The 25,710-nt window shown below is 41.8% G+C and overlaps 1 long non-coding RNA gene across 1 annotated transcript; it reads right to left on the bottom strand.

Annotated features, from left to right (window-relative positions):
* Positions 1 to 3,344: 3,344 nt before the first annotated feature.
* On the bottom strand, positions 3,345 to 10,421 carry LOC123596770. Its single transcript, XR_006711859.1, has 2 exons — positions 10,329 to 10,421; positions 3,345 to 4,118 (listed from the first exon to the last, which is right to left on the bottom strand). It is a non-coding gene; the product is annotated as an uncharacterized LOC123596770 (long non-coding RNA).
* Positions 10,422 to 25,710: the final 15,289 nt, after the last annotated feature.

The following is a 25,710-nucleotide window of genomic DNA, read 5'->3' as shown; positions in this document are numbered from 1 at the left end:
CAGGCACTGTTCTAAACCCTCCACTTCTATTAGTTAATCATGAAATCATATGAACTAGGTACCATTAATGTCCCAGTTTCAGTAATGGGGAAATTTAAGGGACAGAGAGGTTAAGCAACTTGCCAAAGGCCACACAACTCATACAACAGAGCCAGGATTCAAGCCCAAACTCCATAATCCAGAGTTTGTGCCATTAACCATTATGTTGAAATGTGTATAGTATGCTGTCATTAGCATAGAAAACATTTATACTTATACATCATGCCCATGCATCATATACTTATATATGCAGAGACTCTCTCTCAAATGATAAATACGAAAACAATAACTGGAGTTGCCTACGCAGTGACAAACTAGTGCCTAGGGTCACTGGTATGGAGACATTTGAATGGTGTGTAACTCTTCGAATTTTGTAGTTGTACATATATAAACCCTACCCACCAGACCTCCATAAGAAACAAACATACAAATGAACAGACAGCAACAGCAAAAAACAGATCACAACCTGTGCCTTGGAGGTCATGGATACCAGAGTGCCTCTGAGGCAGGCTGGAGTCAACAAGAGACTCTCTTCAGGGACTGGGGAATTTGGTATCGACATACTTGAAGTCCTGCTTCTTTTAAAGTAAAGAGCTTTATTGAGAGAATTTAAATTGTATTTGCCACAGAGGGTGGACAGTTTGAGGATTCTGATTTTATCTGATTGGTTTTTCCCCAGTAAGGGAGTAAATCTTCCCTGAAACTTTTAATTCCTATGTATAAAACATTTTCCCAGTAGTCCTCTCGTGGAGCTCAGATTCAGTGTGGAAATCCCAGAGGGCAATCTACTGCATGTTCAAGGACATTTATATGAGTTTGAGAAGCCAATGTGGGGTGGTTTTGAAAGCTCTGTTTCACCCATTTTAAGCTCTGGTACTTGTATAAACAAAAATGCTAGATGACCAAGATGTCAGATGAAGCAAGCCATTTATCTAAGGAAACACAACCCTATATAGAATTTGTACAGTTCTTCAAAGGAAATTGTAGGGTAAACTAGATGATTCAATAGTCAAAAAAAGAGCTGCTTACTTCAAACCCATTGATAGTGAGGAATGAAAGCTCTCTTTGGCCTCAGACACCAACACGGAAGTGGTCAGCTTCCTCAAGGGTGTGTATGGCTCTTCAGGGTGTTTTCAATTCAGCTGCAAACTGGGAACAGGCATGGCTTCAGGTGCTCTTCCCAAAGGTCAGACACTTATGGCCCCTCCCCTCATGCTGAAACTCAAAGGTCTGTCTATAGCCTCTAGGTCCCTAGGGAAAAGAAAATCCAGAAGACCCACAGTGGGCCTGGGCTGATTCTAAGTTTTATTTCAACAAAGAAGAGTGAAGCATGCTGAGAACTTTACTTTTCTACAAGATGCTCTACAAGACCTTTTCAGAGAAAACTCTCACAGGTGGGTAGAAACTTCACTGTGACTCTGGAGCTCTTCAATCCCTTGGGGAGTCCCCTAAAGACATAGGTCCACTGGATTTTCCCTGTTGGAACACACTCTGGAGAACATAGACTATAAATACTCAAGAGGCTGGCCTTTCCCATTGGAATCCGCTCACCACCTGCCCACCTATAAGTGAATCTGTGTATATTTGCATGGGCCATCTACCTGCCATTACTCTAGCATCTTCCATCAATCAATTGCTCACCTAACCTTATTCCAGTTTCAACCTCTCATTTCTGGCCTGGGTTCAACTTCTCTGGGGCATCCGTACTGCATTGTTAGCAACTCCATTTGCAACCAACCACATCTGAAACTGCCAGGTAGCAACTTGTGGTGGTGAAGTGAATATACACTCTGGAGTCAAATGCCTAGATTACAATTTTGGGTCTACCACGTATCAGCTGAGTGACCTAGGGCCCGTTTCTTCACTGCTCTCTGCCTCAGTTTCTTTATCTGTAAAGTGGGGAAGTAATAGTATGTATGTCATAGGATCGATTTAAAAATGTAAATGAGGGGGCGCCTACCTGGTTCAGTAGGTGGAGCATGTGACTCTTGATCATGGGGTTGTGAGTTCGAGCCCCACGTTGTGTGTAGAGATTACTTAACAATAAAATCTTAAAAAAAAAAAAAGAATGTAAATGAGATAATCTATGTAGCCAACAGCACTTTTCCATTTTGGGTTTACATGAAGAGGAAGTAAAGCATAAGTAAAATGTTTGAAATAGGAGGAAGACATTCTTGGTGATAAGACTTAACACTGGCTTGGATTCCTAAGAGAAGGCGTGGAATCAACTTGACAAAAGAAAATCCTTCTCTTGAGATAATCTAGGTATTCTCACTTGGTGATACCCAACGGAGCGAATGACCTCTCACCATCCCTTCTGAACTCTCATCTAACTCTTGACTCAGAGGCTGTATTGTGGGTTAGAGGAAACCCAAAGTAATGCTAACTTGGCAGGGGGAAGCCAGAGGTTCTAACTGTTAGTCTCCCAAATGTGCCACTTAACTGTCGGCTAAAGGGTAGGTACAAGAAGACAGCTTGAGAACCCACCCCTCTTCTGCTCCATCCTTATGTTTCTGTTGCACAAATGCAGCAAAATGAGTAGCAATATTTTCATTGAAAATATGCCTCATGCAAATCAGTTTGGTAAATATGGAATTTAGCCTTTATAAAAGAGCACCTGTTCCCCCCTCCCATTCCTCCATTTAATTTTTGCATTCAGATGTGCTCTGCTCTTGCATAAGCCTGGTCCCATACACTATAACAAGAACAGACTTGCTGGTTTTGAATCCAGCCAAACACACCCCCCTATTTTCCAAGAAAAATCTTCTCTAAAAATTACAGGCACCTGCATGTTGGTTTTCTAGTGGGCCTTGAAGGATATTTCCATAGGAGTGAAATATACTGACATTTTTAAAACACGAGAACCATTAGGAGTTGATAGGGACTCTCGTGGGTGAGGAGAGGGCAGCAGGGCAGACACAAGGGTCGTCTGGATCTGTCTGAGGCCTCAGTGCAGGCGGCGTTCCAGTCCCCCTCTGCAATGTGGTGACGCTTGGGTTAACTGCTCTTCTCTGCTGAGGAGCTGGGATTTTAACTCAGTTGTGGTTTGGTCTGGGTGGTTTCCTTTTTCCCTCACCATCAGAGGGATATTTTAAAATCACAAACAGAACCTGGGGAGAGGAGGCCCAATTTGACACCTTTGAACCTTGATGGGGCCACTTTATAGGTTCAGATTTAGAGGGATTGTTGGGTGGGGACGTGCAACCCGGGAGAGCCTTTCAGTGCCTTTCATAGAGGGATACAGAATCAGAGTTTCCTGAAATGGTGTTTTTTGTGTGAGACCTGTCAATAGAAATATCAAACTGTGAATATACAATTGAACTTTATTATCCCTTTTGATTTTGTAACTACATAGGTATGACAGACAGAGGCCGATTTGAAAAGAAACTCACAATTGCCAGCGTGTCCCTTGTATGAATCCCACGGCTGGAAGTTTTTCTGTAAATCGGCATCTTCAGGTAGGGGCTGTGCAGGTGCCTCCCACTGGCTCCTGAGATATGTTTTAATTAAGGAACATGAAATCTCTCAACCTTCCGTTACATAGTGGAATTGCCCTCGTGCTCTGAAATGTGGCTCCAGAGATGGCATTGTGGCGCTTCATATTTACTCTCTGCAGAACTTTCATTTCAAAGATTCTTACTTTGTGAGCCGAAGGGCTTTTTCTTTTCTTTCTTTTCTCTTTTTTTTCTTTCTGCTCATCCCTGAAATGGACGAACGCTGGAATTCGAGAGTCAAGCTGTGTTCTTTCTGCCTCTGGCATCATTAGAGAGCCGAAAGGTGGAAGCCAGTCTCCAAATGCTTGGCCTCAAAATGAAAATCTTGCCCCACTGAGGGATTCAGACAGTCTGGGCCAAGGCCCCTCTTGCCCATGGTAGCCGGAGCCAAACCAAAGGACCATGCTCTTCCTGGTGTTCCCAGTTGCTTAAAGTAACAGGAAGTGTAGCTCCTTATAAGCTCGGCCTCCCCAGAGCCTTTCCTCCCCAAAGCCTACATCGTGGTAAAAGAGAATGGCACAGATTCTTCAGGAACGAAGTCGCTCCTAAAGAGGCTTTCGATTTCAACCACATACGCAGAAATTACTAGAAGTAACACAGATTGATGAAGTGAGGTGCACACTAGCTAAGGGTGGCAAAAACCAAGGCCAAGGCATCTGATCTATATCTGCATCCATACGTGAAAGGCTGGACTAGACAATCTATAAAATATTCTTATGGTTCTAAGGCTCTACAAGTGCACCAGCTGCAGTTAGATGTTGAGAAATTAATGGAGATACAGAGAAGACATAAAATACAGTCATTACCAGGGATGCCCTCCCCTCAAAAATGATGACAGGATTGGGGCGCCTGGGTGGCGCAGTCGGTTAAGCGTCCGACTTCAGCCAGGTCACGATCTCGCGGTCCGTGAGTTCGAGCCCCGCGTCAGGCTCTGGGCTGATGGCTCAGAGCCTGGAGCCTGTTTCCGATTCTGTGGCTCCCTCTCTCTCTGACCCTCCCCCGTTCATGCTCTGTCTCTCTCTGTCCCAAAAATAAAAAATAATAAATGGAAAAAAAAAATTAAAAAAAAAAAATGATGACAGGATTTACCTCTGGAAAGGAGAAGAGGGAAGGAGGATTGAGGAGGCAGACAAAGGAAATTTTAGCTTTATTTGTAATTCCTTTCTTTTTTATTTATTTACGAGGAGACCATACTCATATTAATTGTGCAAGTTAAAAATTAATTTGAAATCCAGGCCACTCTAAAATGAAGTTAGAATGGACCAAAATGCTGTTTCCTCTCCCCACGGCAAGCTGCAAAACAATGTGCTCACACTTACGACGATTCTATATATTTTATACAGGCATACATATGGACGTAAGTGTACAGGGAAAGTTATGGAAGTACACATATACCAAGCTGATGGCGATGGTTAGCTCGGGGGGTGGGAGGTGTGCCCTGGGTAATGAGAGTTAAAGATAACTTCAGACTTACCTGCAATGCTTTAAGATTTTAATAGGAGGAATGTATTCACACATTTCCTATCTAATGAAATCATACAATTTGCACACATGAGATTTTAGGGTCAAGTGTATATATAGGTGTGTGTACATATATGGACATATGCACACATGTATATATATGCACATGCACACATACACAGTTTCTGCCCCAAACAAGAATTTGCAGTATAACTGGAGAAATTTCAAATGTATGAACACTCAACAACTGGAGAATGATCCTTAGCTCAGCTCGACCTCACTGGGAAGCCTTCCCAAAGTGTTCACACTGACTGTGCTCTTCTTGAATGCCTACCTTCAACATCACCTCACTCCTCATCACACCCATTCTCCCTCCCACTGTCTCTTTGGGTCCAGTTTTGTGATCCCTGAAAAAGGCAAGATCCCAACATTTTACCCTCTGTGTTTCTACCTAGAAGGCACAAGCCTAAGTGCCTCCTACCATTTGCTATTCTTCAGCCCACTCTGCTCACCTGACTCTAAGGGAATGAATGCCTCTTCCACTTCTCTGCTATAGGTATGCCCCCAAGCAGCCTGCGAGCATGCCAAGTCAGAGTCCAGAGACCAGCCCACAGCTACTGCATCACAATCCCGAGGTGAGGGCACCAGACACCCATATCGGTAGCCAGCACCCTGAGGAATGCTCATGCCAGGTCCAGTTGGCCAACACTGCTCTGAGGTCTAACATGGCCTGCACGTTACACCGAGGAGAGAGAAAGAAAACACATTTCTCTCCCATGTGGGATGTACTAAAAATGACTTTAGACTCTCCTACGCTCATGGATCCAGAAAGGAAAGCAATTTGGCATTATGCATCAAAAACCTTTAAAAAGCTCATAGCCTTTTATCCAGCAATGCTGCTTCTGGGCATCCGGATGAAAAGAATCAGAAACGAAGATAGAGATTTATGTATAGATATTCATCATGCAGTTGTTTATGGTTAAGTATGAAAATAGCTAAATGAAGCGTGATTCTTCCATACTGGTACTATACAACTATCCAGAAAGAGAAGGGGAACTTTTAAGTGCATGGTTATGCTTATGGCTACTTATTAAGGAAATAATCAGGAATCAAAATGGTATCACGAACACACTCTTTCTATAATGAAAAAAGAGGCAGAGAAAAAAAAGGCTGGAAGAATAAAGGCTGAAGGAAAGATTAACAAAAAGAGGTGCCAAAGAGAGAGATACCTGATAAGCCAGAGTTAGTTGACATAAATCAGCCCTCAGCCCTTGGCATTCTATCCCATCAGTACCAGTAATAAAGAAAAACTGAGCAGACAATTTGGTTGACGATGTGGGAGGCAGAATATCACACAGCTGCTTTACCCACAGCTGTATGGCTTTGCAGTGTTGACAGTTTGAAAAAAGAGAAAGACAAATAGAAAATAAAACCTTGTATTGGGCTGGGAAGTAAGCAGATGGGCTGGGATGTGACCCACACAGGGAGTCTTGGTTTGATTAGTAGAAGTTACTGATTTAACTTGAATTTCAGACCTATAATTTCTATCTTTTAATGAAGTTTCCATTATTTGGAGTTTTCTCCCCCCTCAGGGCTTCTAAGTTTTTTTTTTTTAAACCAATATTTATTTCTATATGTTTTGTTTCATGCTTTGAAAAGTCTTCACAAACAAAATCACTATAATATACATTTTCCTTTGAAGATTCCACACCCCTTACCCAAACCGTCCTCTCCCCCCAACCCTCACATGGTAAGTAAACTCTTTGTATTATTGAAAACCTAAGCTTTGTAGACATAGGAAAAGTGAAGTGGTGGATTAAGCAATTATTTAGTGACCTTCAGCTGGGTAGACAAGCTGCCTAAATGATCCCATACAATGTTTTTTTCTCACTAGCTGTATTTTGTGTGTGTGTGTGTGTGTGTGTGTGTGTGTGTGCGCGCGCGTGTGTGTGTGTGTGACCAAAAATACGTGAATGACGGCCTCAACTCTTCTTTTCGCTTTGGCCCAAATCATCTTGTTACCGCTACTTAGGTCAGATGTCAAGTAATTAAGAGAATGATATTAACACATCAATTCTGAGAATTCTCTGTTTTATGAAAGCATCTATTTTAGAACTCTTGCAGGTGGCTGCAGCTCACAAAGCCCGTCAGATGGACTGGATGCAAAAAGGTTCAAGGGCTGCTTGTGTTTTTCAAATGTTATCTAAGGAATCTTTTCACAAATCCCTGCTATTGTTCGACATAATTTTTGTGGCTCTTGGGGACTTAAATGCAACTGAACAAGTTTAAAGGAACCAAAATATGACAAAAGAAAGAATAGTCCCCTATTATAAGGCATTCTCTTCTTTTTCTTTCCCTCCCTCCTCCACCTTTCAACCAGTGCCCTAGGCTGGCTGATGCAACTTATGTCTGAGAATGCTTGAAATTTTTGGGTTTTGACTGCACTGATTTAGTAGAATATTGGAAGCACTATGCACATATTAGATTACCATAAATTAGGGAGCTTTTTTTTCCTTTCTTTCTTTTTTTTTTTTGAACATGAAGACATTGAAAAGCAATGTATGGCTGCTGGTTCAGGCTCATTTGACTGGTTTAATACTAAGTTGATAGTAATTATAATCTCCATGGAATGAGATGCTCAGTGAATGTGATAGCACCCTCTGTATGGCCAAGGAAAAGTACTCTAAATACTCTAAATAATTGAAATTACTTGTGAATTTCAAAAAGCAAATAGAAATACATCTATTTCTTCCCTTTTACTTTATTGTTTTCCTCTTCTTAATCTCCCAAGGCATTTCCATTACTTAAAAAAAATCTTTTTCAGGGGCACCTGGCTGGCTCAGTGGGTCGAGCATGTGACTCTTGATCTCGAGGTCATGAGTTTGAACCCCACATTGGGTGCAGAGATTACTTAAAAAAATCTCAGAGTTCTGTTTTCTTGTTCATCCTGTATGTAGTAATAATAATGGGGACAGTTTATATTTATCAAGTAATTACTATATGCAGGGCATGGAACTAAGCACTTTACACATATCACTTCATTTAAAACTCACAATAGCCCTATCAGGTCAGCACTGCTATTCTTTCCAGATTGAGACCATTCGCCCAAGGTCCACAGCTAGTAAGTGTCACAGCCAGGTTCAGGACCCAGGGTTTCAAGTCCTGACACCATGCTCTCAACTATTATAATGGACCATAAATGCATATTTTCTACCCTGGGACATACCGATCTATTTTCATACTTACACAAAGAGCAATTTATTTGCATAAAAGGAGAATACCCTACTAATGCTCATTAGATTTAATTATGTTTTTGATTAATACGATTTGACGCAATAGACACATGATACCATTTATATATTTAACTTAACACTAGCTTTAATAGCATGACACTTCCATGCTTACCATAAAGTGTTTTTTCATGGGTTTATTCATTTATTTCTTTTGAACTCCTTGACTTGATTTGCCTCTAAGCTTTGCTCACTTCACAGTAGAAACAGCCAATGAACACTCATTTGTAAATTAAAGTATAGCAGACTTAGGAGATGTTCAAGGGGTAAAACAGGCAATTCTCCCAGCAAATAAAGCTCATCAAAGACTGTGCCAAGGAGAGTGACTCCAGGAAACCAAAATACAGTGTTTTCATCCAATATCCCCTATACCACTCCAATAACCACTACCACTACCATCCATGATTTGAGAAGAAAAGGCTATCAGTAGAGAGAGAAATCGAGGGTCTCTCCAGGCTAGCAACTAGAAAATCATAGGAGAGGCAGGAAGTGAGTGAAACCCAAACTAGTAACAGGCTAGTCTTGGAGGCTGGTGGAGATGAGAGTTTGATGCTAAAACTTGGTCTGCAAAGTAAAAAATGGATTTAGTAGCAGTCAGGGAAAAACCTCAGATTTGTTCTGTAGTGGATAAGAAATCAATATGGAGCAGAGGTTAATGAAAGAAAGAGAGTTTGTGCACAAGGCCAAGACTAAAGGCTGCAGGGGGTTGACTGTGAGTCTAGGTCAGAAAATGAAGGTCAGGAAGCTTTGGCTTTGGGGCTGGGGCTCATGTCTAGTTCCTGCTGACCCCAGCTTGGACAGCCCTGGAATGCCAGGCTGTACCCCAAATACCAGTACTCATGTCCCTCCCAACCCACTGAGTGCCTTGGGAGGGACCCCGGGATCAGGTACGGCTACATCATTTACAGGTCAAAATGAAAACACTGTTAAAGATACTAAATTACAAGCTTTTTCTTCTACGGCCTTGTTCCCTTGACTTGTTATGATGTTTTTCATTTGTTATTTAAGATCATTCTAAGCAAAGAAAAATTACAATTTCAAATTACTGGCATGAATTTTACCGTTAATCTTTGTATCATGCGATTCCACTTTTAAATGCAAATATAAGAACATTTAACTTGTATGAGGAATCACTGAAATGACACAATTTGTATTTCCTAACTCGTACATACATATGTATTTCATTCTTACCAGAACAGTGAAAATGCTGTACAAAACGTCAACCCTTTATTTTACTCGTTGTTTAATACATGCACATTCTACCAGCACTTTCTGTCTTTAGCTGATGAGTCTGGAAGGACTGAGAGGAAAAAGAATTATGGGTTGCCCTAGCTTTTTCTTTCCTTCGATGTCATCTTTCCCAGCGTAAGTAGTTGGCTAATATGAAGAAGTAACATGGTTAAGATAGACTATTATTGTGTTCCTTGGAGTTTCTTAGAACAGCATTTCCTTCTTTCCATGTTGGAGGCAAGTTGTGGTTCAAATAGAAAAGAGTGGCCTCTCCAGGATGTCAGCATCCCCATTTGCTCAGTCATAGACGTAATGCTCTTCCCTTGTACTCTCTTTTGAGCCTTGTGGAACTCCTATACATCATGCGTCCACAGGAGCTCTATGCTTATGGATCTTTGTGAATTCTGTATGTGAACGGGGCATCAAGGAACAGTGGACATGCATATGGCGCTATCTCCTCTGCTCACAAGCATGCTCCATTGTCCCACTGGACTTCATTTACAAAATAGAAGTTCAAAGAAAAAACTATTAAGAAATTCAAGATAGCAACAGCAGAGCATTAAGCCAAGCATAGGACCTTTCTGAGTTGGGGGTCCTGTTCAACCGCACAGGTGGCACATTCGTGAAGCTGACCTTGCCTGGAGTACCTGCTATTGTATAACTAGGAAATTATCCAGTGGTATCCTGAAATGTAGGGACTTATATTACTATGACTAGAATAGTAGTAGACAAAGACCTATACAGGAACAGCAATATACCTATTCACATAATGGGACAGAATTCCCAGTAAGCGCTCCTGAGTGGATCCACTCACCTGACCAGTGTTCCAGGATACTTGCTCAATGCCCCTCAGGAACTCTTTCTTGATCCATGAGCCCCAGCACATCTTAGGCCATGTAACAACCCTAGAAATGATTCTAAAATGACTTGAACAGCCAGGAGGCCCAGAGCCCCCTCTCTTTTACCTTCCTCCTCTTTCTTTTCCCCCTTCTTATTTTCTCAGCAAAACCCACGTTCTGCTGTCCCTTTCTACAATAATTAAATAGAACTCAGTGGCCTACAGGAAGGGCTTCGAAATTAGAAAGAGACACTTGGTACCTTCCTTAGTTGGATGAAGGAGGAGAAGACAGTGGGAAATACTGTCCATTCCTCCCCATGAATTTATACTCCAAAGGCTGAGCAGGAGGTACTTTCTGCAAAACGGTATCTTGTATACAGGGAGATAGTTTTGTCTTTGAATTATTTAACAGACAGAAGATTTGAAGCAGAGGAATTGTGACTTCCTAAAATTACAATTACACTGATTCTCTGGAACAAATTCTATGATTATATACCTATTTTTATAGAAATCAAACCAAAGCACAACCAGTGATCTGAGGTACTTGGGCAACTTTTGAACAATGCCTTTCCCAGATTATTCTTTAAAGAATTGACCCAATATTCTCATTACTGAGTACCAGAATTTATAAATTGTTCATTGTACATATCTATATATTGATGTATACTACTACTGATATGAGAAAATGGCCTTATAGATATTATACATCTATGTATTTATATATGTAGATGACCTACATCTGTATTTACCTATATATAGCTAAAGGAAAGAATGGTCTTATAGTCTCATGAGCAACTTTGACAGCTCAAAGAGCTTCTCTGATTGGATAAGAAATCTCATGCAACCTGATTTAAGTTGCCAATTTCAATCAGAGTTTTCCTCTGTGACAGAGACAGTCATGTACACTGATCTAGTTCGGTTGATAGTAACAGTTCTAGAAATCCAACACAGAGAGTGTTTTTTAATACAAATGTATACAGGATTGGAGTGTTGATAAGACATTTGCAAATGTATATAGAAATATGATAATTTATACTATTTTTTGATAAGGCTCCTGGTTGGCATTAGTGATGTGTCATATGATTGCATTAATTGCAAAGAAGAAACTCAAAATGGCATAATTGTGCCTGATGTTCAAGTAATAGAAATGGAATTTAAAGTGTTGTTAGAAAATGGAAAATGTTATCGAGGTGAAAAGGTTTTAAAAACATGAATGCAAAACCTAACCATTAGCACATGTAACCCTTTCATGGTATTATGAAGTATGCAGCAGGGCTCCTACAATACCTGCTGACCCCCGGCAAGGATAAAAGACAGATGGGAGGTGAGTGTCAGTCTCCAGTGGGTTATCTCTGAAGCTACTTAGTGAGGTGAGGTGGGAGGCGGGGGGAGGAGTCACATGTTGTAATGCCCTCACTTTGTTAGGTCATAAGTACCTAGGTTGACGCCTTTGATTACTGGCTATCTTAGTGTGAGATGCAGCGTCATATGGTGGTCTGGAGTGTGGACTCCACATACCGCACTGCCTGAGTTCAAACCTTGGCTCTACTGCCAAACAGCTGTGTGTCCTTGAGCCAATTACTCTGCCTCTCTGTGCTTTTAGTAAAATTTGTAAATGCGGAGTCATTCCCTGTACCTTTCTTCAACCAGTTATAAGAATAAATGAGTTAGGGGCACCTGGGTGGCTCAGTTTGTTGGTCAAGCATCCGACTTCGGCTCAGTTCATGATCTTGTGGTTCACAAGATTGGGCTCAGTGCTGACAGCTCAGGGCCTGGAGCCTGCTTCAGATTCTGTGTTTCCCTCTCTCTCTGCCCCTCTCCTGCTCACACTCTGTCTCTGTCTCTCTCTCAATAATAAATGAACATTAAAAGTTTTTTTAAAAAGAATAAATGAGTGGGGCACCTGGGTGGTGCAGTCGGTTAAGCGTCCGACTTCAGCCAGGTCACGATCTCGCGGTCCGTGAGTTCGAGCCCCGTGTCAGGCTCTGGGCTGATGGCTCAGAGCCTGGAGCCTGTTTCCAATTCTGTGTCTCCCTCTCTCTCTGCCCTTCCCCCGTTCATGCTCTGTCTCTCTCTGTCCCAAAAATAAATAAACGTTGAAAAAAAAAAAAGAATAAATGAGTTAATATTTGTTGAACTCTTGAGACAGTGCCTGGCAAATAGTAAGTAATAAATGAGTGGGTTTTTTTAGGTAAACAATTTTAACTGATTATAAAATGCATACATGGTGTTTTCTTTAAAGTCAGTATGAGCTGTGGAAATTCATCCTCTGAGAGGTCTCCTTAGTTATGGAGCACAGAATGAATCCCATTCAGTCACAGCAATTGCAGTGGAGATGGGGGTTCTATTATGGCCAAACATTCCCTTTTCTGTCACCCACAGCCTGGCTGACCATGTAGGCCCAGGCAGCCATGCTTATAGCTTTGACCAGGGCTGGCTGGACCAGAGAGAATATCCTGATGAAATCTAAGCAAAATGATGCCCCCTCCAGGAAATTTGAAATGAGAGAACTGAAACATTGCCTGAGCTAACTTTCAGGAGCTGAAGTGCTAAGTTATGTACAATCCAAGAGGCGTGAACATCATCACAAGACAAAGTCATGTACCAGCATCCATTATGGGGGAGCACAAACCAAGAGCCCCATGCTGGAAGCCAGTCCATGAGATTCTCCCATGTCCCTACAATAAATCCCCTTCTCACTGAAGCCAGCTGGAATGGGTTATTGACGCATGCTGGGAAACAATTACTGACTACCTTCTGTTGTGCCCATCGCTAGGCCAGATGTTGGGTGTGAGGAAGGACTGGAAGGAACTCCCACTTATTGAGGTGCCCAAGGTGTCAGGCAATGCTAGGCATTTCAATACATCATCTCACTTAAGCTCCCCAGTAATCATATTACCTTGGTCTTATTTCCCATGGGTGAAGACACTTATTTCATGGGTAAAGACACTGAGGCTCAAAGAAATAAAGTGGTTTTCCCAGGGAATGGCAGAGTTAGAATTTTATTCCAAATTTGTCAAACTCTAAGTCCCACGCTCCTTCCAAAATATTTTAAAAGGTGTTCAAGGGTGCACACATGAAAATGTGTACCTTGTAGCTCTGCTTGTTTATATTATTCGAAATGCATTCAGTGGCTGCAGTGGACAGCATTCTAACCACAGAGCCAGACAGCCAGCCTCTGGCCCCCTTCAATCCTAACTAGCAAACCTAAGCCAATACACGTAAGGTCTTAGTCTTCGATGCAAGAAGTGCATTTTAGGGGTAGGGGAAAGAATAAGTACAGAAGTGGGTTGAACTTGGGGGGAGGAAGTTGAGGAGTTTCCCTTCTCTAATGATCAAAGTGAGAGGAAGCTGACAGTTCATCTAGGTTCAATCTGGCAACTTGCCTATTGTCGGGAGAGCCCAGGGGAGGCTCCATGTTGGAAGTCATCTCTCCCTCCTGTCCGTTCCTGTGGCACTTGGTTAGTAACGCGTTTTTGCATCTTGTAGCAGATATCTGTATTAACTCTGGACACTCTTTTGCAGAATTGTGCAAGCCAGAACAGCACTCTGAAATATTTTTAACCAATGTCCATGTAAACAGTTTGTTGAGAAATCTCAGATCTTTTGCTTATGAGCATTAAAGAATTTTGCAAAAATTGTCACCAACTATATATACTATGCTCAATGGCCACCTCCCTTCTACTGTTGGGTAGTGGTTCCCTTAATGACTACTTGGCTAGATTGCATATATTTTCAGCCATTGTGGCTTATTAAAACAATCTTCCTCCAGTCCTGTGTTTATAAAACTTCACCCCCAGATATGATTTAAAATCATCTCCTTCCTTTCCCAGCACAGGGTTAAAACTGTATGGAGCAGGGGGCGTGCCTGACTGTCACCTCTTTCTCCTCTTTTGAGATGCTAGTTCCTCAGGTGTGCTTGTGGGAGGAGGGGAGGGAAAAGTGCAAAGGAGAGATGTCTTCTTCCTTAACCCATCAGCCTCTAGTCTTCCACTTGGTTGGCCACAACTGCTGTTCCTGCCCATTGTCTTGGGGTTAGGGTGGACACGTGGTAGCTTCCACATGGCCCAATGGCAAGGGACTCATTCTCATGCAGCAAACCAGCCTTTGCTGCTCCTCACCATATTTAGCCGCGCTTACCAACTGACTCTGGGCTGGGGGTCTCCAGCTGTGTTTTTCTGATGTGTGCCTCTCCTTGTCCTCCATGAAGTGTAGCTACAACCTGTGGCAAATTCTCAGGCCCTTGGGCAAGTGAGGGGCCCATTGCTTATACTCATCCAGGGATATGGCCAACATTCACCAATTCTTTTCCCCTCTGCTCTGGTATTATACGGGGCAGATTGGAAAATCTGCCACCTATATGGTCAGTCAACCAAGGAAGCAAACGCCAGTCTCGCATTCTTGTAGACACCCCCAATCTTTATGAGATTTTAGTAAGGCTTTTTACAGCAAGCTGGGGAAGGAAATAGCTCTTCTTCTCCCATTGCTATGCATTGTATGCACGGAAAGCTGCAAACATTTCTCTCTCTAGCTGGTGTGACTCATTCTCTGTAAGCCCTGCTGGGAGGTGACAAGCCCCACAGAGGAGCAGTGCCTGTCCTTAGGATAAACAAGAGGAAATGCCCATTGATACCCTGTTAAAGTGAAATCAGTTGCCAACATACCCAGCATGCACTCCTCTTTATGTTAAATAATAATAATATGTTTGGGGTGTCTGGGTGGCTCAGTCATTTAAGCTTCCCAACTCTTGATTTTGGCTCAGGTCATGATCTTATGGTTCATGAGATCAAGTCCCCTGTTGGGCTCTGTGCTGACAGCACGGAGGCTGCTTGGGATTCTCTCTCTCCCTCTCTCTCTCTGCCCCTCCCCCAGTCACGTGCATGTGCTTTCTCTCTCTCTCAAAATAAATAAATTAAAAATAATAATATGTTTATTTGTATGCTTTTAAGCTCTTCATGAAGTTTTTGTAGACCTTTCTTTTCATTAGATGATATCTTTTACTCAGGAGCAATTATCTATGGTATCTCCTAGATAAGGCCAGCCCCTTGGGATATACCCTGAAAGTAAGGAGAGGGGAAGCAGTGGATTAAGTGTCTATTGTCTGGTGATGGTAGGTGGATAAATCATCTTTCTGCCTTGTTACCCCTTGACCAACACTGGCATGCACACACACCTCCCAATTCAGGGGTGTGGGTGGGGGAAGCTGTTTCTCCTGCAATACTCCTCATCACCATCTCTTTTATATAAAACATGAGATACGGGGCTTGGCACCAATCATTAGGGGAGAACTAAGGAAACAAATCAGGATGAGAAAGACGAAAAGATATGGAATTTCTTACAGTCAGCATTTTGCTGTTCCATTTTATAAGGGAAGTACACGTTGTTTAAGATGTTATATGTATTACTTGCTTTGAATCTGAATTCAAAAATATACAGTGCTATTAAAATAGTACAATTCATTGGGGTTAAAAATATGAAACATTACATCTCCAAACAATGAAATCTAATAACTGAGTTTATTAATAATTACAAAAGGATGTGATGGGGTGTGGAATGAACTTTGGACAATTTATTATTTGTTTGAAGACCGTTGTCTTAGCCTGTTTGGGCTCCTATCACAAAGATACTGGGTGGCTTATAAGCAACAAACATTAATTTCTCACAGATCTGGGGGCTGAACGCCCAAGATTATGGTGCCAACAGATTTGGTGTCTGTGAAGGGCCACTTCCTGTTTCACAGATAGTGCCTTCTCACTATGTCCTCAAATAGTAGGAGGGGGAAGGGGCCCCGGGCATCTCTTTTATGAGAACATGAATCTCATTCATGAGGGCTCCACCTTCATGACCTAATCACCTCCCAAAGACCCTACCTCATAATACCACGTTGAACATTAGGCTTTCAATGTACAAATTTGGAGGAACACATTCAGACTGTAGCAACTGACATTTGTCATTTGTCTTCCCCTTCTTTTCCTTTTTTTTCTTTACTTTAAAAAATGCTTTTTAGTGCATGGCACCCACTGTTATATTGGGGGGTCACGGCCAACAGTGCTGGAGCCAAGGAAGCATCAGGGCCTCTAGGAGGCTGGTGAGACTCCTGGGGTCTGCAGGACCAGAGTGGAGGGCATGGTCAGGACATGGCTGGCAGACAAGGAAAATAAGCACATAAAGAAAGATATGAACAGATAAGGGGAACCACCTTTTTTACAGTTTAAAAAGTGGTTATAAATATGGAAAGGGTAGGGGGCACCTGGGTGGCTCAGTCGATTAAGCATCCGACTTACGATTTCGGCTCAGGTCATGATCTCACAATTCGTGAGACGGAGCCCCGTGTCAGACTCTGTGCTCGCAGTGCAGAGCCTGCTTGGGATTCTCTGTCTCCCTCTCTCTCTGCCCCTCTCCCACTTGCACTCCCTCTTTCTCTCTCTCTCAAAATAAATAAATGAACATTTTTTTAAAAATGGAAAGGGTAAAGGCTAAAATATGTCCTGTATTGGAACAGACACTGTTGGTGTGAATTCGTAATTTTTAATATATTTACATAGATATAAAAATAGATACAGATGTACGTATGTGTGTACATGTATAAACACATATATATTTCTTGGCTCTGTTCACTGAATGGCTTAGATGCTATGTGCACACCCAGTGCCCAGATCTTGGTTTCTAAATACCATTCTCCACTCACAGCAATTGGGACTTTTTGGAGAAATGGCTGAGGCAGGCAAAGCACCAGATGAACCTGGAACATCTTGTTGTCCCAGAGGAAGTAATTCTCCAAAAGTTAAGGGGACCCATCAAAAATCACACAGAAATCAGCTTTGAAGGTGCCCTAACTAGCCAAATATCGGGTAATTTGAGCATCAGAACAAATAATGATGTAATGGATGTTATGGATTATGACCCATCAAGTGAAATGGAAATCCATGGGTCTTACTGATAGGAATAAATAAGCAAATACATGAGGGAAAATGCAAAGCACTTCCTTTCAGTAGAAAGACATCTAAGAAATGCAGACGTAATGATGAAATTAGAAAAATCAACATTTGGCAACTATTGTAGTAAAACTTTATTCAGGCAAAAATCAACCAAGGATGATAAAATAAGCTGAGAGTTTGTTGAGGAATAGGATATTAACACGATTTTAAGGTAGTGCCCCACGGGATACTTATTCATTACAAATGAAAAAATAATAATAACTTACAGTGAAGAAACCTGGCAAACATCACCTTAGCCAGAGATCAGAGTGAACGTGTCCTGTGATGGGACATAATGTCATTTTCTTCCTACCATGATATACTGAGGATATGGTGTCACTTTGATGACATTCCTGCCATAAATGCATAACCTAAATCTAACAGAGAAGCAGCAAAAGACAAGCTCAAATTGAGGGACACTCTACAAAATGACTGAATGCTACGAAAACATCCAGGTTGCAAAGGACAAGACTAAGGAAGCACTCCAGAATTAGGAGACTAGAGAGATACGTGAAAAGATGTGGTAACGAAATGCAACATGTTACCCTGTATCAGATAATGGACCAGAAAAGAATTTTTTTTTCTGCTATACAGTTATTGGGATAATTGGTGAAATTCAAATGAGGTCCTAGGATTAGACAATGTAATGTTATATCAATAATAATTTCCTGATTTTGTTGGTTATTCCTTGATTAGATAGGAGAATATTTTTGTTTTTTAGGAAAGACAGTAAAATATTAGGAGTTTTCAACTTACCTTCTATTGATTCAGATGGGAAAAAAGAAGGACATTGGGAGGAGGAGGGAAGAGAGAAGGACTTGGGGGACATGGAGGGGGAAGGAGAGGAGGAGAAGGAGGGAGGATGAGGGGGAGCAAGAGAAGGGGAAAGAGGAGAAGGAGAAGAGGAAGAAGAGAAAGAAGAAGGAGAAGGAGAAGAATATATTTATCAGGACAAGAATGATAAAAAACCAACCATGCTAATAATCTTAACAACTGGAAATCTGGATTAAAGGTATACAAGATTTGCTCTTCTTCCATGTTTTCTCTGAGTTTAAAATTATTTCAAAATAAAAAGTAAAAAACATAAAAGGAATCACTACAGTTCATTTTAGTTTGATTCTTTGAGGGCAAAGACTGCTTCATGCACCTGCTTTGCCTCGTCTGGCCCATTTCCAAGTACAGAAGAGAAACCCCAATGACTGTTTGTTTGAACACCTGGTGATTACACTTGCCTTATCTTCTTGCTAAACTGTAAGCTACTAGAGGGCTTGAACCATGTCTTCTTTCTGGGGATTCCATCAAGACCAGCTCCCTGTTCTATGCACAACTGACATCACTGGTCATGTGCAGAACTCAATGGAATTTCGTGGCCACTCAAATGTTATAATGATTAGGTTCTGACAAAGATCCCCTTTATAGGCCTGTGCAAACCACCACAGGACTTGAGACGAAAACTCCCCTCCCAGGCCTCTGAAAGCCAGGGTCCAGGTTAAGCAGGCCTTTGTGAAGCTGCATTCTCTTGGAGCAGCTCCTCACGCACTCTCCACCGTCACCTTTGGCAGGCAGCCTTCCTCTTGGTCTGCGGTCATTACTCTAATGAAGTGCAGCTGGGGTTTCAAACAATGAACTTGCACTCAAGTGGCAGCCGCCCTTCAAAGAACAGTACCCTCACGTGCTGGAACCGCCCTCCCAGGCCAGAAATTGGCCCAGTGGTTTTACTTCTGGATGGGACGTGCACCCCCACGGGGAGCCAGAAAATGGCAGCTGCAAAGCACGGTACTGATAGAGAAAAATTCAGTTAAAGTGAAGTGGAAACCCTGCCCAGAGTGAGAAGCGAGACTTGCCATGTATTTCAAAAACCAGGGCTGTATTAAAAAAAAAAAAAAAAAGTGTATTTGCAAGGGAACCTGACACAGATTTCACCTCTGGACAGCTGTCCTGTTCATTCTGTCCTGATTAGAGGCAGGGTGAGCTGGAAGCCAGGCTTCAAGGCTCTGAATGCAAAGTGCCCCCCTAGCAAGCGACAGGATCCCCCCAAGAAAAGCTCCAGGTGATAGGCATTTTCCAAGTCTATTTCTCTGAGGAAAAGAATGTTTTCTGTGTAAGCCTGTAGAGGCCACTCATCCGATACAGAAATCAACATCTCCTAAGAAGAAGAAAAATAGAGGCTGGTAGTAACCCACATTGCTGAGTGCTTACTCCCTGACGAATGCTACTCTAAGAGCTTGGCGTGCTTATCTCACTTAATCCTCCCAATCCTGCCCTGTGGGCTACCCAGTTGACAGAGAAGAAACATGAGAAACTTGACCAAAGCCACAGAGCTAGTCAATGGTGGGGCCATCATTCAAACCCAGATACTCTGACTACAAAGTCAACAATGTAGGTCCAGATATTTCAAAGTTGGATGTTTTTCCAAGGAAACCCTGACCGGGCTTGTAAATATGGAGATGGTACTATTGTTATGTGTATCGGAACTTGTTGTTTTAATCACACACACACACACACACACACACACACACACACACGGCTTTGAACACTGAGCACAGCCAGCAATATTAAGGAGTACACACAGTAGGAGGAGAATAACACAGGAGCATTGGAGAAACGCTTATTTTGACTGTTAGGGACACTGGCCAGAGTCTCACCCCAGCGTTAAAAGCGCAGAATGTGATGACGTTGAAGTCCTGCCAGTGTGAAGGGTTAAAAAAGTTTCTTAGGCAGGGAAACCCCCATGGCCTTTGCCTCAAATGCTGCCTGACTGCCTGAGGAGAGAAAAAGCCAGTGTCTTCTCCCAGGCTGTGATCAGACTGCAGAGAGGTGGATCAGGTAGAAAGTGTAATTGATGGGCCTCACTGCACTTAGAAATGCAATCTGGAGGGGTGCCTGGGTGGCTCAGTCCATTGAGCCTCCAACTTTGACTCAGGTCGTGATCTCATGGTTTGTGAGTTCGAGTCCCACATCAGGCTCTCTCCTGTCAGTGCAGAGCCCGCTTCAGATCCTCTGTCCCTGCCTCTTCCCCACTCCCCGGCTCGCACACTTTCTTTCAAAAATAAATAAAACATTAAAAAAAAAAAAAAGAAGCAGAAATGCAACCTGGACATCAGCAAAAATTTGGCTCGTGGAACAGAGGTACATGTGCCCATTAAGCAGGCACGGTGAGAACAGGGAAGATGGCCAATGCCCAGCTGAAGAGAATAGGGGAGCATATTCGAGATAAGAAACAGGAAATGACATTTCTAGCCAACGTGAAAGAGTTACACAATGAGTCAGGGAGGAAAGCGATCAATGTTTCCAAGGCAATAACACTGCCTCATTATATAAAGTTTTCTGCTCTGCCAGTCATTAAATATACAAGTGAGGAAGGCGAAAAATACATGTTTTTATGAATCAAGCAATCATCAGCTTCTATGAAGCATCTTTTCATAGCCAGACGATGGGAGTAAGCTGTTGAGAGAAGGACAATTACGCAAATGTAAAATGAAAATGGGCTAGCGGCACATGCTTGCAACAGGGCTCTGGGGTGCCCCTGCCCAACAGCACCCTCCTCGCCCTATCCAGGGCTCCCGGAACCCTCCCACAGCTATGGAGACAATCTTACAGAACAGAGCAGCGTGATCGTAGAACTTATTGATTCTTCACAACACTATTTTGCGGGATCACTTTTCTCCCATTAGAAGAATAGGAATAAGGAATATTTAAGTTGAAGACGGCACACAGACTGCATCACAGTACCCTGCATGGTTACCTGCTTGGGCCAGACTGTTTCTAGCTTAGGGTGCTTCAACTGGGAAGGTAGGAAGCAGAAACCAGAGGGAGAATTTCAATGAAATGAGCAGAGACAGGTTTTGTTGTTGTTGTTGTTTTGTTTTAAAGAATAGAATCCTAAATAAGATTATGGGATATGATATATACCACCTGGCAACTCGGAAGCAACTAATTATTGCCTTAGAATATATGAATTGTTTACTAACTGGGAGGGGGACACGATACATCTTAAAAGGAGAGAAGCTGCAATAACGGAATTTCGGAAACCATTTCCAGACTGTAAGAATACTTTAACTTTGGAATGGGTCACCCAGATATTCTTGTGATGCTTCCAGGGGGAAAAAAACACAAGGGTAATGATAAGAATCAACCTATCCCCCTGCAAAGGTTTAAAGCAGTATTTATAAAACTGAAGTCTATATGGTGTAGAAATTCTAGAAGATCTTTAAAATTCTATGTTTTCATTTCGGTGATCATCTAAACATTCTATTGTGCCAGTCTGAACATGGCTCAAGTTTGGGAAACAATGGTTGAAAGTTCATAAACTCTCCTCCCTCACCCTGCTTCTATTTTATATTGTTCTAGCGTAAACTTTTCTTAGAGTAACCAATCTCCACATAACAGTACGGTAGAGCACATATTCAGTGTTACCTTTTGCTAAAGATGCAAAAAAATGTTAAAATTACAGAAGATAGGGGAACATAACAACTCCCTATGAATTGGGCCATATAGTACTGTGGCATCGGTCATTAAAAATGGTAGGGGACAGACCTCATTAAAGAAAAAACGTGATTCTTTGGAGGGAATATTGTAGCCCCCCCCCCCAGATACTTTCTTATTTGAAAAAGAAGAAATTTTATATATTTATTTTGAGATATTTTATATATTCTCCATAGACAAAAGGAAAAGTTGGTTCAAAATAAAAGATTAACTACTCATGCAAAATCTTAATTAAAGGGTTAAAGAGTTTGATTTACTGTTTGTTTACCTCATGTATTATTACCTTCAAGTAATGATGAGAATGTATTTATCTATAAACCACTAAGTTGCTACTACTTTGCCCATGATGCCTCATTACTTCTTGGTATTTGATTGGGAGAGGCTGACCAGAATTTTAAGAGATGCGTTGGAGCAGTGCAATGAGTTTGCGCTGTGGGAACTTTGTTTTCTCTAAGGACGTTACGAATGTGTCAGTATCCCATGCAACAGTGTATTGTGGACCCCAACAAAGATAATCATCTAGCTATAAATTCGTTCAAATGCTGACAAGAATGATCTTTTAAAACTCCTCACCCCTTTAAAAACAGAAGTGCTAAGGGGCACCTGGGTGGCTCAGTTGGTTGAGCATCTGACTTTGGCTCAGGTCACGATCTCACCGTTTGTGAGTTCGAGCCCTGAGTCGGACTCTGTGCTGACAGCTCAGAGCCTGGAGCCTGCTTCAGATTCTGTGTCTCCTCCTGTCTCTGCCCCTCCCGTGCTCACACTCTCTCTGTCTCTCAAAAATAAACATTAAAAAAATTTTTTTTATTTAAGCAAGTAAGTGCCAAGGATACACATCCCAATTCAAACCACAACCAGATTTTTCCTTTGCTTTTATCTCTCTTAAGCCCACATATTTCGGTCCTGCGTACCTCCCAAAGTAATGATGCAATTTATTAATTTAAAGGGACATCATATGATATCACTAATGAAAAGCATTTCAAGTTAACAATACTTACCTTTAAAAAAATAAAAAGGTTCTTCACTCATCGTGAGCATTCAAGAATTGCTAAAACAAACAAACAAACAAAACAAAGCAAAACAAAAAAACAGCTAGAAGTTTTAAAACTTTCCTAGTTCATTTTCCTTATAAATGAGGGAAGAATCGATGCAAAATACATTTCTGAAGTCTGAGATGGTTTTAACTGTTGCATGCATTATTACGTAATGTCCAAAAGGCAAGTTCTAATAACAATAGGATGGGGTACTTTGAGGAAGAAGGTCCACAAAAGGGATGCATTTAGCCTCTTTTGTACAAAGATTCTGAGAAATGTGTAGGGTGACATGCAGCTTTGAGGACTAAAAGAGATCTATATCCTTCAGCATTACATGAAGTAGTCTCTGTGTAAATTTCTGAAGCTATGTCCATTTGATTTGCTAGATAGATAGATGGATGGATGGATGGACGGATAGACGGATAGATATCATTTTGTTCAAAGCTGTAATTTAAATACTTTGTGATTTTAGAAAATAATAGAACCACGTTTTCACCAGTAAGGTGAGCGATTGTTCAGATACATTTGGCACTGTCTATAGGGTTCATGGCTTCCAACTTGTTTAAGACCATTCCCAGAGTGAGGGCTGATTTGCCACGGTTATGAAGCTTTCAAGATATAAACTATAAGAATGATAAACTACAGCAGTTGAAAATGTGCCTTCAGCTATTCACTTGCAGCTCCCATTTATGTCTCTAGAAATAGAGAAATGAGGATCTGGGGACCAAATCTGGCCCGGTCAGTAACAGTGTGGGTAACACATAAATATTAATGTTCATTGCAGTTAGTGTGGTATGCAGAAATATCAGAGTGTAATTGTTAATTGCCAATACATTTCATTCATGTTACAGAGGAGTAAGTGAAAACCATTTTACTGTAATTTTTAAATGATTCCATCATAATAATTATAAAATATTCATTCCATTCCTTAGATTGTCAAAACTGAATTTTCTGAAAATGAAGCATTTACACTTCGCCTTTATTGCCATTTGCTTTCCATATAGAGGTGTCTACGTATCTGTTATTCAGTTTAGTCAGTGAAATAGTCTCCGGTTGTATCAATTTATTGGTGCTTCTACACTTGGCATTCCTTATGCAAAATACAATGTTCAAATAATTAAAGACGTTCATTACAGACTTCATGGTGTCTTAGTGGTGGGCATCGTGTCAGGGGGAGGAGGAGGTCCCTCTACTTTGCCCTGCCAAGCCACCTGTTGAATCCTGTTCTCTTCTGAGTTATTTCTCTTTGGATTATTCATAGTCCCTCTCAGCTCACTTCTGTTCGGTTCTAACAGCAACAAATATTTATCAAGCACCTACTACGTGTCAGACATCGTGGTAAGCATTTTAAATGCATGGCATCTTTTAATCCTAAAAAAACTCTGAAGTACTATTTTTTTACTTCTGTAGTAAATCTTTGCTTTCTCCTTTTTTGAAAACAGCACTGTACTTTTTCTTTGAGTAACTCCCCCTGCCCCTTTCCATTTAGTTCGGGAAGGACTGTCCCTTCCTCTTCTCCCTGCCCAAGTGTGGCCCAATGACTCAAGCCTGCCCTGACTGACACCAGGATGGAGCAGGGTGGAGTCATTCTGATATCAGAATGTTGGCCAAATGTCTGTGTGTGGAGTTGCCGGATTTCTATTCTTTACAAGGCCTGAATTCTCGGCTTTCCCTTTGATTCTGTGAGAGAATGAAGATCGATTTCAATAAATTTCCCTTCCTGGCATAAGTGCATCTGTTTCTGTGGTGCGCAACCAAAGAACTCAACTGATGTGTTTCCATTTTGCAGATGAGGAAAAAGAAACAAAAGCACAGAGAGTTCAGTAACTTGTCCAAAGCTGTTGGTAGAGCCAGATCACACACCTGTACCAGCCAGACTCCCAAGCACAGGCTCTTTCCTATTATGTTCTGTGGACCATTCCAGCAAGATGAGCCAGGGAAGAAGTGTCTGCGGCAGGATAAAAACCATACGCCCACTTTCTTCTCTTCCAGCTTTCCGAAACCCTCTATGCTTCTCCCGGAGCAGGTGCTACACACATCCAGGTTTACCCTCTCCAAGTGATGGGCCAAAACTGAGATACAGCAGAGCAAAATGACTTACTGCCTTCATTACTCTTAAAAATATAACTTCACTATGGGCAACGAAGCCCACTGCATCACTCATTAGGCCAACAATTTTATACATTTTTTTAAAGGAGTGTGGGTTTTTTTTGTTTTTTGTTTTTTTTTAGGTTTTTAGTTCCCAGAACTATGATGCACAGCGTAGAACAGGTCTTGACGGCTTACAGGCAAAGTGGCACAATGTGATGGAAAGCAGATAAGATTTGGAGCCAGAAGACAGGCTTCTGGTCACAGCTCTGCCCCTTTGTAGGTGTGTGACACTGGGAAAACTGGCCTCCATGGGTCTCCATTCCCTCATCTGTAGAATCGTAACAGCAATGATGCTTCCCTTATAGGCTTATTGCAAAGAATTAGTAAGATTGTCCACCTCTTGAATGAACTCACTACTGAATTCTAAAGCTCTACAAATATTAGGATTTTTACACTCAGGACCTAAAGAACTGTAGCATTCAATGACAATTCTGAGAGCCTGTTCTTTGTTGTACAACCTCTTTCACTAGCCCTCTCCCCGCCCCCCCCCCCCAGTTTTAATAAGATGAATGGCAGAGTCTTTACAATAAAATACATGTTTCTTGTTTCCAATCAGTAGGTGTAAGGGTTTTTGTGATTCTGCCCTGAATCTGTGCTCCTTGTGACAACCCTGATTTCACTGAAGGAAATCTGATCTGAAGGGTTACAAATAGGATGGAGAGGACAAGTCCCATGGCTCCCAGGAGCTGCTCTAGTTCTCACTGGTCATGC

The sequence above is a fragment of the Leopardus geoffroyi genome, chromosome C1 (genome assembly GCF_018350155.1).
Source record: "Leopardus geoffroyi isolate Oge1 chromosome C1, O.geoffroyi_Oge1_pat1.0, whole genome shotgun sequence".
In the NCBI taxonomy this organism is placed as follows: Eukaryota; Metazoa; Chordata; class Mammalia; order Carnivora; family Felidae; genus Leopardus; species Leopardus geoffroyi.
The sequence above is the reverse complement of the archived record's forward strand: the minus strand, read 5'-3'. Positions and strand labels throughout refer to the sequence as shown.